We start from the raw sequence: 13,219 nt of genomic DNA, 5'->3' as shown, positions 1-13,219 counted from the left end.
GAGGTGAGATTAGGTGAATGGGAAGCAAATGTGTCTTTGAGGTAATGCTGCAGCAGCTCCAACAGCAGCACTCGACTCATAACATACCGACTTCTTTTAATCACAGCGCTCAGCAGAAGAGCATCCTGATTTTGGCCAAATCAGATTGAGCAGTAAGATGTAGAAGAAGTAGTATGTCCATCAGTATGATGCTGGGATGATAAATATTGAAGAGAATTATTGATATACCAGATAATAATTCTCCTCCACCATAAAGTGTAGCATAAGGTGGGAGCGCTGGAGCAGACGGGATGTAAAGTGAAATCAGCGCCTTAAGAGCAGCCGATAAGCATTTGGTCTTGTCTTTCTGATTTGGAGCTTCTCCTCTCCTCTCCTCCCTCCCTCCCTCCATCACTCCATCTGCTGGCATCAGATGGTTCCTCTCTCCTGACCTCTTCCATAACCTCAGCTGGGTCTGTCCGTGTGTTTTTGTGCGCACATGAACACACTCGTGATCCAGCAGAAATATAAATAACTGCTAATTTGATCATTTGGACACATTTTTCCTGAAGGGCATTTCTAGGATACAGGAAAGTACGACATCCCGACTTGCTGCTCTAAACACTGATAAACAAGTTGAAAGAAGTGAATTGATTCCATCTTGGACTGTGACATCATCAGATCACATACCGCTAAGGTGTTGGGGCCAAGCACAATAAAATCTGTTTTTTGTTGGGTTTTGTTGAAGCAGCAGATAGCTGCTGGTCACACAGGTCTGTACGTCCGAGGCATGCTTTGAGGTAAGTTAGTTGCCAAACACTGAAGTTATTATGGAGTGTTTACTCATTTGTAACAGAGGAAGCGTGCATAGGCTGAAAACAATTGGTCCGAGCACTGAACCCTGGAAACTGCAAACCAAAGTGACATTTGTAGACGACGTATTGTTAACTTGTACAGGCTTAAATTTACCTGCAACTGCTCTATTTCCTACGACAGGATTTAAGGACTAATTGTGTCAAATCTAGCAGGACAAGTTCAGGGATCAGTCCCGCCTGAAACTTCCAGAGATCATTTAAAAGTTAGTGGTTAGTGTGCGTGTCCCCATGTATGGAGGCTGTAGTCTTCGCGCGGGCGGCCCGTGTTCACGTCCGGCCTGTGGCTTCTTTCCCGCATGTTCATCCCCACTCTCTATCCACTGTCCTTCCTCTGGAATAAAGGCGCAAACATGCTCAAAAGTGCAGTCTCAGTGCTGCAGCGGTGAACTCTAAACCCTGACTTAAAATCCTTAAAGTCACTTCGAAAGTCCAACAACCACATGTAGTTAATCAAGAGCAGACTTTTTGAAGGTCAATTAAAGTCCACCAAAGTCCATCAGCTGCCCTAAACAAATGCAAAAAATGATGATAAAAATAGATATGAAGAAAAATGTGAGGGGGGAAATGTGGGTAATATTGGTGTCATTAGTTTCCTTATAAACATCAGAAGAATGAATCAGCTTTCATGTGTTAAGGTTTTCTAACTTTGCCTGAGTAGCGTGGTGAAGGAGGCACACGGTTCAATACATGAGGACCGTTTCAATCGATCGTTTCGGTTTCAAATGTTGAACTCTTTTCTCAATTACAGGTTGGAAATTCTGAGCCGTGAAAACAGGTTTTCTATTTTTGGAGTGTTGTGAAAGTATAAACACTGCACTCTGGTTGGGACTTTCTATGACCTCGCATGGTCTCTTAAAGCGATGCCTGCTAAGCACAGTTGAATGGCACAACAATAAAAACGTCATTCCTTCATGCTGCCGGTGTTATCTGTGTGTAGCAGAGCCTGATTTTCAGAGGCTCTGTGATTGAGTAGACTCACGTTTTTTAATCAGAAAAGCTTCCTGTTGGACAAACATGAGGACGCTAGTCATGAAAACCGCTTTCTTTAAAACTAACTGTTTTTATTTAAAAACATGTTCCCCGTCATTACTCTTAATGTGGATGAACGGCTTCACCACAAACTGAATGGAAGGGTTTTGTCAGCTTAGTGAGGGAGCTTCATTTTTAAGGTTAAGTTTTTGCAGCAGATTTTATATAAGAGCAACAAACGTACTCCACACGTTTTTCTGATTTCATGACAGCAGGACATCCAAGTCTCGGGGAGAGCAGCTTGTGCAGACAAAAACACACACACACACACACACACACACACACACTGAGCAGCCTCCCTCCCAGATGAACACGCTCTTCCGTCACAGAGTAACTTCGCAATCTTGTTCATCAGAACAAAATGTCAACAGAAACAACCACAACAACCGAAAACAGCATCCACACTTTGCCCCCATGGTGCTGTAGTTCAGCTCTGAGGCATTGCCAAGCGTGACTAATAAGAGAAAAATAAATATTGGAGATCAAAACATCAACAAGCACAGAAAACAAACAGCCAGATTATATTTTCCCCAAAGCTCTGGAGTTTGTCTTTGAGTCAGGCTGTGCTCGCATGTCAGGAGGGCAAAACAGAGAACATTTCTCCAGCATCCCAGACCTTTGGTTAGTGCAGGAGTGGAGGCTGCAGGTGGTTACGCATATAAGACACATCAGCCAAACAAATGAGTTGTTGGTGAGGAGATGCTCAGAGTGAAGTCAAAATCACAGCAGAGTGTGAGGAGAAACCCCCTGCAGAGAGCCTGCCAATCACAGCGGGGTCCCTCAGTGCAGCGTCTCTGTCTGGAGTTGACTTTGGAAGGAAAAAGTGCGTCACAGAGTGCAGCTGTGTGTGTGTGTGTGTGTGTTTGTTGGCTGTACATCTTATATGAATTCCGCTACCAGGTGTGTGACTTTCAGAAGGAACACACACACATACAGTACATGCGTAAACACGCAGGTTGACAGCCCGGCTCAGGTCTACCACCTGACAAACACAAGGGAGAGAAAAACAAAGGGAAGAGCAATGGCCCCTGAATCTTTGGCTCAAACTGACATGTTGGACACAGTGTCCATGCAGATTTTTGAACTTAGAAGCAAAGGGAGTGAGACGAGCAGAGGATGGTGTTTTACAGCACAAAAAGGCACCGTGTGATTTTCAATTTAAAGACAAGTACAACAAAGAGACTAGATTCACTATTTTGTCCACAGGGGGCGCCAAAACCATTTCAAACCAAACGTTCCTCACAGGAGCTTCAAAGAACATCAAAATAAGCACATCTTGTGACTGAAAAGTAAATGTTTAACAGAGTTACTTTTTTTTTTCTTCGTTGGTTTTGATAAGTGGAATTGGCACAACCTTAATACCTCGGCTCCTCCAGCCAATCTGCCCACTGTACAGAATTGCAGGACTGCGAATGGGAAATATGTCTGGCCCATCACAGAGGTATTCTGGCTTCCCCCTGTTCCAGGTGGAGTTGTATGGCAGTGCTCACAGTACCACCTCGCCACCTGGCCTGCATACTAACTCAAATTTCATAAACTTTTGCGTCACCGTGTGCAAGCAAATTTCCACCCAAAGACGCTCGTTTAAACGGAAAAAAATAAAAAGTAGTGACGCCATGTTCAGATCACTGTCATAAAGTCAGCCTTAAACAAAAGTACACTTTGATTAACACTCAGTATTGGGAGGAATGAAGTGTCAGTGCATCGGACAGCACAACATATAAACATGTATGTACTGTATTTCTAAAGACGCTCGCAGCAGTCGAGAAATCAACTCTTCAAATCAAAGCTGCACATGCACGACTGTTTCTCAACAAACAGCAGCTCTGATGCTGCAATAACACCTGCCTCCATAAACTCATATAACTGTTCATCCATCATCCAAGGCAGGGAGACCCGCACGTTCACACGTCCCCTAAAGTTTGAGAGGAAATAAGGTCAAGTGGAAGTACACAAACAGAAGCTGCCGTGCCTCAAGCAACATCGACCTCTACAGAAAGAAAATGACTTTAAATCGACAGAACGATGAAAATAAAGCTGAGCTGATTCTAACTCCATATATTGGTTCAACCCTCAGGGTAAAAGTCAAACTTCCTATCTCTCATGACATTCCTCTTTCCCTTGAAGGACCTCCATGTCTGCCTCTATCCGCCCAGGTGCTGTAGCCTGTGGTGTTGGCTCCCACTCGCCCCCCAGTCAGGCAGTCAGACAGACCGACAGTCACTCCTCTCTCCATCCCTCCATCTCTCCGTCATGTGCTTCTCTGGGACCATCTGGGCTTTATATAAGACCACACATGTACCCCCTCCTCCCATCTCTCCTTCTCTTTACTTTGCAACTCTCTACAAGGTCTCTCTGCAGTCACAGATCTGACTTTGCTGTCAGGAAGATAAATGTATGATAAAACAAGGAGCCTTTTTCTCTTGATTAGAGCGAAAAGGTTTTACTTTCAGTGACACGTCTGTGAGTCAAGAGGTCCTCACTCATCTTTGAAGGCTTCCCAGTGTTTTACAAGAGCTGCTCCCACACAAATCCTGACATAGTGTCATGCCAGGTTTTATAGGTTATTGCCACTCACAAATTGGGGATCATTTGAAAAGTCAGACAAGGCTGTTAAGAAGCAATTATGGTGTTTGCTTTGATTAGAGAAACACGTCAGGGTTAGCGGAAAGAAATGAGCTAATATTGCAAACGACTGTTCTCCAAATTAGAAAACCTCAAGCCAACAAAGGCTTGGCGGACAGAGGGGGAATTAATCAGTTGCAAGTTGAGTTTTAGAAAAAGCCACTTCAACTTTTTTGTCATTAACAAAATATGCTGTGGACTTATGGATGAAATGTACGAGACTGTTGATTCGTCAGTAATGTTCAACCCAAAGAAGAAAAGAAGAAAGTCAGAAATACTATCTTCATCCTTGGTGTTTTGGTTTTATTTCATTATTCTGACCAGTTGGAGCTGGCTGTGTGCAGCCTCTCTGTGTCTGTCTATTTCTACCTGTTACTTGTCATCTGTGTTTCGGCTAATGAGTCGCTTCCGGAAATGGGACATGGGAATTACATTTTCAATAACTTCTTACGAAAGCATCTTGTCAGTTTGCCAGGATAAAGCATGTATTGAACAGTAAAGCTGGTCAACACATTTGTGAACCCACAGACGGGAGACGCAGACAACTGATGGAGTGGAAGAGAGGAGGACTGCGCTGAGGGGAAGCTAACATGTTTACACCTGGTAACTACATGAGGTGTCAGCGATCTGAGCACAAGTGGACAGCACTTGATTGAGAACATGATGGATATTCATATAAGCCCCCGTACATCCTTTACATTTGAAAAGACCAAATGTGTTTCATCATTTTTATCTGATGGGAGGCGGTGCTGTTCACTCGGACCTCAGCTGTCCGCGCACAGATTCAAATCATTTGAGGCGGCGGTCCTCGGTGTGTTGAAATAAATCAGTTGCAGAGTAAGCATGTGATGACATTAAAGGAGAATAGATTAAGAAATGTAGAAATCCGCAGTTGCACTCCGGGAATCAAACAGTATCCTGACTGTGAACATTAACTTGTTGCCTTTGAGGCACAGCTTGCATTAACAATCATCCTGACCTCACCTGAAAAGATGTGGTTAGCTGATGCATTCAGTCTTTTCCAAAGAAAATATTTGCGAGGCACTGAAGTGAGTTCTGATGCGTTCACACCTTGACATTGTTAATGTCAAGGTGTGAACGCCCTTAATTAAGTATCACCAGCTGTGATCACGTCACCTGAAAGGGATGTCCATACCAGGCTTCACAGCCTCTTTGTCTGAATGTTGAATTTGAATATTCATCAAGAAGTTAAAAACCTCAGTAGTGTTTTCTTTCTCCCATCATCTCTCTCAGCACTCAGATTTTATTACTAGAGACTAAAAATACTGATTTGAACAAATTGTCAAATCTGACAGTCTTTGTAATAATAACCTTAAAAGGGATATATTGTGTGTGTGCAGTTATTTGACTCGGACCGGATTGGGTTAATTCAGACACACATTCTAAAACTAAAATATTGTACTTGATTTATTTCTGACCTATCAGATGTGTCTTTTTAATCTGAGCCTACTGCATATCTAAAACTGTACATTCTTGCACGCGGCGGCACTTTGACAACATGTTCAGAAATGGTCTCAACTCGCTCTCTTAGACTCACTGGTTGAAAAGGGACGAGCAGCTGTTGACAGGTTGCTAACTTGAGTGTGCAGACTTTTAGCGCAGCGCGAGTGTGAATGAAAACAGTCAACACTGATCTTGTTAGGCGCGACTGTCACTCTAAGTGTTTTCTGTAATACATGTAACTGCTCTAATGGAGCCCCTGTCATAACTGCGAGATAACGCAGGAGTGTGAAACAGAGTACTGCTGAGGAAAACAACGGTTGAAGAAAATTCTTTCAGAGAAATGCCTTGACACACTGTCTGAAAAATGAAACATTACGTCACAATCTAACCCAAATTATTTAAATATCTTAATCACGTGTAATCATACTTGGACAAATTTAAGGGTTTTGCTTTTGCAGCATCCGTGATTGAAGATCCTCCTGGATGCCTTTTCTCCTCCTGAAATGACCTATTCATGCTGCTCAACTCTTACAGCCCAAAGAGAGCACTTCAGCACCGCAGACAGGCAGCAGAGAGTTTCCACACACACACACACACACACACACACACACACACACACACACCTACACACATAGATGGACAGCAGCAGGAACCTTGAGAGCGACGGCTCCTGACAGCTGCAGACATGTCTGTAAGAGACACGCTCGACTGAGCAGGAGCAAGAAATATAAACTTTCCTTTCACTTATACGGCAGAACTAAACCAACACAGAAGGTTTGGACAAAAACAGATCAGACAAGTGAAGATGAACTGTAAAAGACAACAGTCCCTTTATTTGCATCTGTCACACCTTTCATTAGACGTGCTCCTGAGCTTTTCACAAGTGTGCTCTCTCTCATTAGAAGTCTTCATTGTTCAGGGTGCGTGCGGAGCTCTGCAAAGGTCTGATAATAAATGTGATCCTTTGATATATTGTAATTGCCGAGCCTGAGTGTGTGTGTCGTCGTCTGTCTGAAAGAATCTTATTAAGCGATGCCTCCTAAAGAGCCGCCAACATTTCACTGACAGCTCACTGCTCTCTCTCCCTCAGTCTCCATCAGCAAGTCTCCCCCAATGGATGTGAAGCACTTTTCTTGAGCTAAAATCACGTCATTAAACGTGTCTACCTTATGCAACAACAGGTTAAAATGTGAACAGAAATCAAAGATTTAAGGGATAACAAATTGTTGCTGGAGAAATTGTTTGGACGTGTGATATTAATAAATCGTAGACATGCAGGTATGCACCTCTCACGGGCCTAGACGTAAAAAAGGATGCTCGCAGAGGATGCTACTGAACGTGTGCGTGCCTATGCATATGCAATACTGAGATACACCCATGCACACAGAAACACAAACAAACACACACACACGTGTTTGCATCAAAGGTCGTCTCTCCGGAAGTTATCTTCACCAGGATTGTCAAAAAGGGTCCAGAGGAACTTTTAGAGGGTCCTATTTAATACCCACAGATTTACTACAGTTCCTATTTAGTGATAACAACCAAACCATGGAACGCCGGATAGCCTAGTGATTATGTTGCACGCCCCATGTTTAGCATCCTTGTTAGGAGCGGCCTTGGTTTCAAATCTGATCTTAACCATTTGCTGCATGTAACTCCCCCACTCTCTCTCCTCCAAACACTTCCTGTCTCTCTTCAACTGTCCTGTCTAATAAAAAAGCAAAGGGCCCAAAAATCTAAAAGAAAAAAAACCACTCAATAATCACATCAATTTAGGTTGTAAAATGACCTTTTCATTTGTGTATTACATTTAAAAAGTGAATTCTATTTTCATATAAAACCTCACTCTCCATTTATGTGAAACAAAGAAATTCTCTCAGTAATTAATTTCTGACTGCTAAAGGAATCAAACATTTGTTGATGTGATTATTTCACAGACTGAGTGCTCAGGTCGCAGTATCTGATAAAACGTACTTTGTTAAAAGATAACTGGGGGTTCTTACTGCGCTTTAGCTGGCGGTCAGTAAATAACTCATTTCCCAGACAGCCAGTCGTTAAGTTGTTCAACTGGCTATAAATAAATGTCAGGACAGATTATTGAGTGTAAATATTAATGGATATAGCCTGAGTGAAGTCACCCATCTCTTATTGAAGGGGCTCATCAGCGATGGTTGCCATGCTGGAAATCCTGTCTCAGCCTAACCTTTCAATTAACCAAACAACAGACTGGAGCTGAGGTGGGTTTTAAGCCTTTCTGATGGACCGTTACATTGTGGCCACCTGTCAATCATATCAGCTTGGCGCCTAACCAGGCTGTACACCTGTGTATGTGACTTCCTGGGCTCTTGGAGCCAGCCTCAAGCGGACACTCGATGAACTGCGAGGAGGATATACAGGAAATGTTACATCGGGTCAGACTGGTGACATCTGCTCAAACACTATGAGGGTAAAGCCTAGTTTAGACTTCTGTGTTGTGTCCGACGGCGTGCCCCTCGGCGTAGACCCGACGCCGTCATTGAGCGTTCATCGTTCTGCGTTGCTCTGCAATTCACTGCCAAGCCGCTAGGGGGCAGCGACGACGAAGAAGACATTTGCGGAGGTGGTCTGTCCGAAAACTAAACCAATTGAGGCTGAAAACGGGTGAATTTAACACACTCGTTAGCTCACTGAGGAACCTGGATGAAAAAATGCACTTTCGCTACTTTCGAATGTCAATGGGCCGATTTTCTTTGCCGTATAAAGCCTTTTAATATATACATTGTGACCGGAAAAGCAATTGCCGGAAATGATCTTCTGAGTGGACCAATCACAGCCCTTAGCATCGACGCAACGCGTAGTCAGGATTTTTTGGAGGTGCGCGTCGGGTCACTGCGTAGGGGTCCACGTCGACCATGTAGCTACGGTGTCGACACGATGCAGAAGTATAAATTAAGCTTAAGGGTCTTGTATGTGTATATACATTGCATCAAGCTGTCTTTTCAGATTTAGTCAGGCTAAAGTTGAGATTGATTGCACTTCTCAGCTGGTATGATATCTCCCTATCAAATGAAAGATCATAAATCTTCTACTTAGGGGATGACAATTCTAATGTGGTCATTGTGATGTGACTGGAGATGATAAATGTGAGCAGCAGTATCGGGTGTCCCTGCTGAAATAAAGATATTTATTTGTTATGCTATCCCTACACACTTCGGAGTTGACCTTTAAAGTTGTCAGGGAGTCATTTGCATGCACACAGGCAGTTCCCAAATGCAACCTGATCCCGACACACAGCATTTTGAGTGTCATGCAGAGCTCTGCTGAAGGTGAGAGGGACCACAGTTTGATGGCTTTATTTGCATCAGCGGGAGTCATGAGAGCCTTTTGACTATAAAAAATGTGCAGAGTTAGGGTACTGTTCAGAGTTAAACAAAGGACCGAAGGCATTTTAAAGAGAAACTTGTCCAATTCTTTCAATCAGGTCCATTTCATTTCTCCAATGTGGGGATGAACAAATATCTGTAGGACATAAGAGAAGATTTTCTGTCTCTCTTCAGGAGCTCACTTTAAAACCTGATGTGAAAAAAAACTTTATGTTGGGCTGTCAGGAGGCGACCGACTCTACCAACTGAGCCACAGTCGCCCCAAATGAAGACAAGTAGAGGACAAATGAGTAAAATCTACATTTGTGTCTTCTAATGTGCGTGTTCAACATGTTCATGCTTGTTGTGCTATTTGTGACGTTCATCTGTCTCTTACAATATATAATACTGCCCTGTTTTTGTCTCGTCTACCTTTCCCTAACCACCTCGCTTTGAAAGAAGACGCAATCTCCACTTCAAAATCCTCACTTGTCTGCCACGACGACCTCTTACTTCCGTGGAGGGAAAAAAGTTTCAAAGTACCTCCTTTTTTCGGCGTCATCGATTTGAATGATCTCATATCTGTACCAATTGTTCCTTGTAACGGCCTTATAGTACTCTCATCTTTGCTTTAGCACTCCTCATCCTCCCTCTTTACATGAATGCATGAATGTTTTCTTTCAGTCAAGGCTTAACAATCAACAATCATGCATATACATGCAATCACAAAGTGTGGAGTCTCTCTAAAGTACTCTTCTACACTAGCCACCGTTGAGATGTTATTCTACGAAGCCAATTGGCTGAAAAAATAACACCCAGTCCAAAGTCAGATGAGCAAAAAAAAAAACGTGTTGCCATTTTGAAAGACTTTGAAGTCCCTGGCCAATAATCAGGCCTCAGATATTCAAAGTGGCACACGTAATCTCCCTCGCTTCACCTATGCAAAGTTTAGTAAACATGTCTGTCTGCAGAGACTGAATCCACTCGGCTGTTATGGAACAAAAAGCCCACCGGATCCCCCCAAAAACAGACTGCTCAAAGCTCTCTTTATGAGTGGGCTGCGAGGTGAGAGTAATAGGCCTAAAGACAGTGTCAACCGTGGCTTCTCAACCTGCTACCATTGGGGCCACATACCAAAGGATCCCTTTGGGCAGGGGCTGAATAAGTCCCCCTCTACGGCTGATTAATTGATACCAATAGATGGGGTGTCAGGAGGAGGAGAGAGGAGGAGGAAGAGGAGGGGGAGAGAAAGTCGGCCCTATGAAATGAAGGGTGGGATAGGTTGCTGCCCAGAAGCTAGGGGTCACTTTAAGGTCACGTAAGTCCATACATGGAGAAAGACACTCAGTGAGACAGGAATCTCTCGCTCACCTGTAACACCAAAACAAACGGTTGGTGGTTTGATTTCCTAATTTCTACGAAGAACTCGTGCGTGAACACAATGTGCTATTCACCACATGGACTTTCAAAAGCTCAGGATGTCAATCAAAGACAGCAGCAAAATATGAAGACGACACAACAATGTTTGCATGTTTGGAGGAGAGACCAATGAAGCAAACCTGCGAGCACACATTCAGTTCAGTGTTTTCTCAGACAGTGGCCCAACACTCCAATGAGACCACCCCGAAAGAAAGGCACACAATAGGTACAGCAATGTGTGTGCACTTATTTCAGCAGAGCATTAATGTCTTTTATCTTACAGTTTCTTCCCTTAATTTGCAATAAATGTTGCATGCAACTTTTCTTTCTTCTTTTGTAGATCAAAATACTGCGAATCATCCTGGCTCCTACAAAACGCCATTCGTCCACTGTGCTGGTTTACGTCCACACATCAGAGCTACAGCCCCAGCTAGTGGTGAGGGGCTGAATTACAGCTTAGACACAACAGTTAACCAGCATCGTGGGCACACATTCATAAACATTAAGAATACTTAATTTAACCTGTAGGCCAGGTATGATCCACACTGATCTGTTTCCTGCTGGAGGTGACTTTTAATCTCCACAGGAACCAAGTCTGTGAAAAGTTCTGTTCATGTTGCATCGGCCTGTTGTGAATTTATTCTTTAAAAACAAAAAACGTACAGGCCTAAGATAATGCATTTTTTTTTAAAAAAAAGGTGTACTCCCAGAGTAAACAAGCAGCATGACGATTCCCCGCTAACACACTTGGGAACAGTTAAAGCCTTAGATCACTTCAAGGGCTTGTTGGATTCTCAAACAGTACCTGAAAGCTCTTCATCCCGGAATCGTTTCCATTTTAGAAGTGATAGAAATGTCAGGCTTGCCGGACATTTCAGACAAACTCTTACAACCAGACAAACTTGACAATCCCTCGAGTAATTCCTCCTCAAGTTACAACTAGCCAGGCGTGCAGAGAGGAAAGCTCCGAACTGTTTGAACTTCATTCTTCACAAAAACCTCTTCCATCACACTCTGCGTGTGCAACAGGGTGCAGCGACATGAACATGAGAGGAGACTTTTCAAAAAGCTCTGCCATTATTCCTCTCTTTGACACCAGGATCTTGGTTCAATCTCTGAATTTGGTGCATAAATCAGCAAAAGCTGCCATGAGTAAAAGTGGGAGAGTCCTGTCTTCGTTGAAACACTATTTGTGCAATTTTAGACAGTTTGCAGGGGTGGCCTTTCACTTTCTGGACATTCAAATCAATCAATAATCCAATATATGAGGTTTAGGACTTGTATTTCAAATAGGTATTGATATTGTTGGATTTTTTTCTCGAATCGTAACAAGATTTAAAAATCGTGTTAACTTTGGCTTGTACTCAAGCAAGGCACCTCAGCCCCTTCCTGCAGATCAGGCCCTCCATCCACATTGTTTTGAAACCATCCATCCTCAATGTTCTCCACAGTGAAACTCTAAAAACAGATATAGGACGTTAGCTTCAATGACAATGCATTAAGTTTAAATGACCAAAGCGTACAATAAATCCGGGATGTATCAGAACCTTTAAACACAGTCCAAATCCTCTGTGGCTCACATCATCGTGTTTTACAACTTGCTTTCCAACATTTTGGTCTTCTGTCGAGTTTCACTTGGTAGTTTTAATCCAGTATGCAAATAACCTTCCAGAGTTCTCTTGTCTAGCTGTCTGGCTGCGGTCCTATTCAATTTGTCTCTGTTTAGCAGCATTTCCCACAAGCAGAAGTTTAGCCTGATCACAAACAGTCGCTCAAAGAGGCATTTGAGGTCGTTTTTTGTTTGTCATATATCTGAACTGCAATAACCGAAATGAGCACAGAACACTGCGTCAAAATGTCAATCCGTCAATCAGTAAAAGATCTTCAGCTCAGACGTGAAAACAAGGGGTCAACCGGTTGGTCACATTGTTTACCCCTCAGTGCAATGACAAGAGAGTAAACAAGACAGAAGGGGGACCAAACTGTTACAAAATCAGACCTGTAGATCATTCAGGCAAACGCTGAAGTTGGGAATACAGTTTGTCCCGAAGCCAGAAGCCCACATTCAAAACGAGATTAAATCTGTCAAACTGAAATGTTCAGGGAATACTTTCTAAATGTCTTTGCTGTGCGATACCTACAGCTTTTACAAGAAAACTAAACGATCCAGCTTTTAGAAGGATTAAATGTTTATCTCGACTGATGGGAGCAGACCTTTTTCAAAAAGCTGGATATCCATGAGTACATTGAACATCCCAGCATGGGCAATTAAAAAACTACAATCACTAAAGTACCTGCACCACAAGCGTACAGCTTCTTACCTTGACACAATTCTCCATGGTGAGGACCTTGATGCAAGAGCAGCATCAGTCTCTTAAATAGTCCCAAAAAGCCTATAGTGACTGACCAACTTCTCACCTTCGTGATACTTAGAGCACAGAAGTTAGCAGGCTGGAATTCTCAAATGCCTTCCCTGAGGGGGAGGAG

The 13,219-nt window shown here is 43.1% G+C and overlaps 1 protein-coding gene across 4 annotated transcripts in view; it reads right to left on the bottom strand.

Moving 5' to 3' along the window:
* slc6a9 (solute carrier family 6 member 9) overlaps nucleotides 1-13,219 on the bottom strand; it is an 88,026-nt gene that overhangs the window by 23,212 nt on the left and 51,595 nt on the right. The gene's annotated exons all lie outside the window — the stretch shown is intronic.

The sequence above is a fragment of the Symphodus melops genome (genome assembly GCF_947650265.1).
Source record: "Symphodus melops genome assembly, chromosome: 7".
Taxonomy (NCBI): domain Eukaryota; kingdom Metazoa; phylum Chordata; class Actinopteri; order Labriformes; family Labridae; genus Symphodus; species Symphodus melops.
The sequence above is the reverse complement of the archived record's forward strand: the minus strand, read 5'-3'. Positions and strand labels throughout refer to the sequence as shown.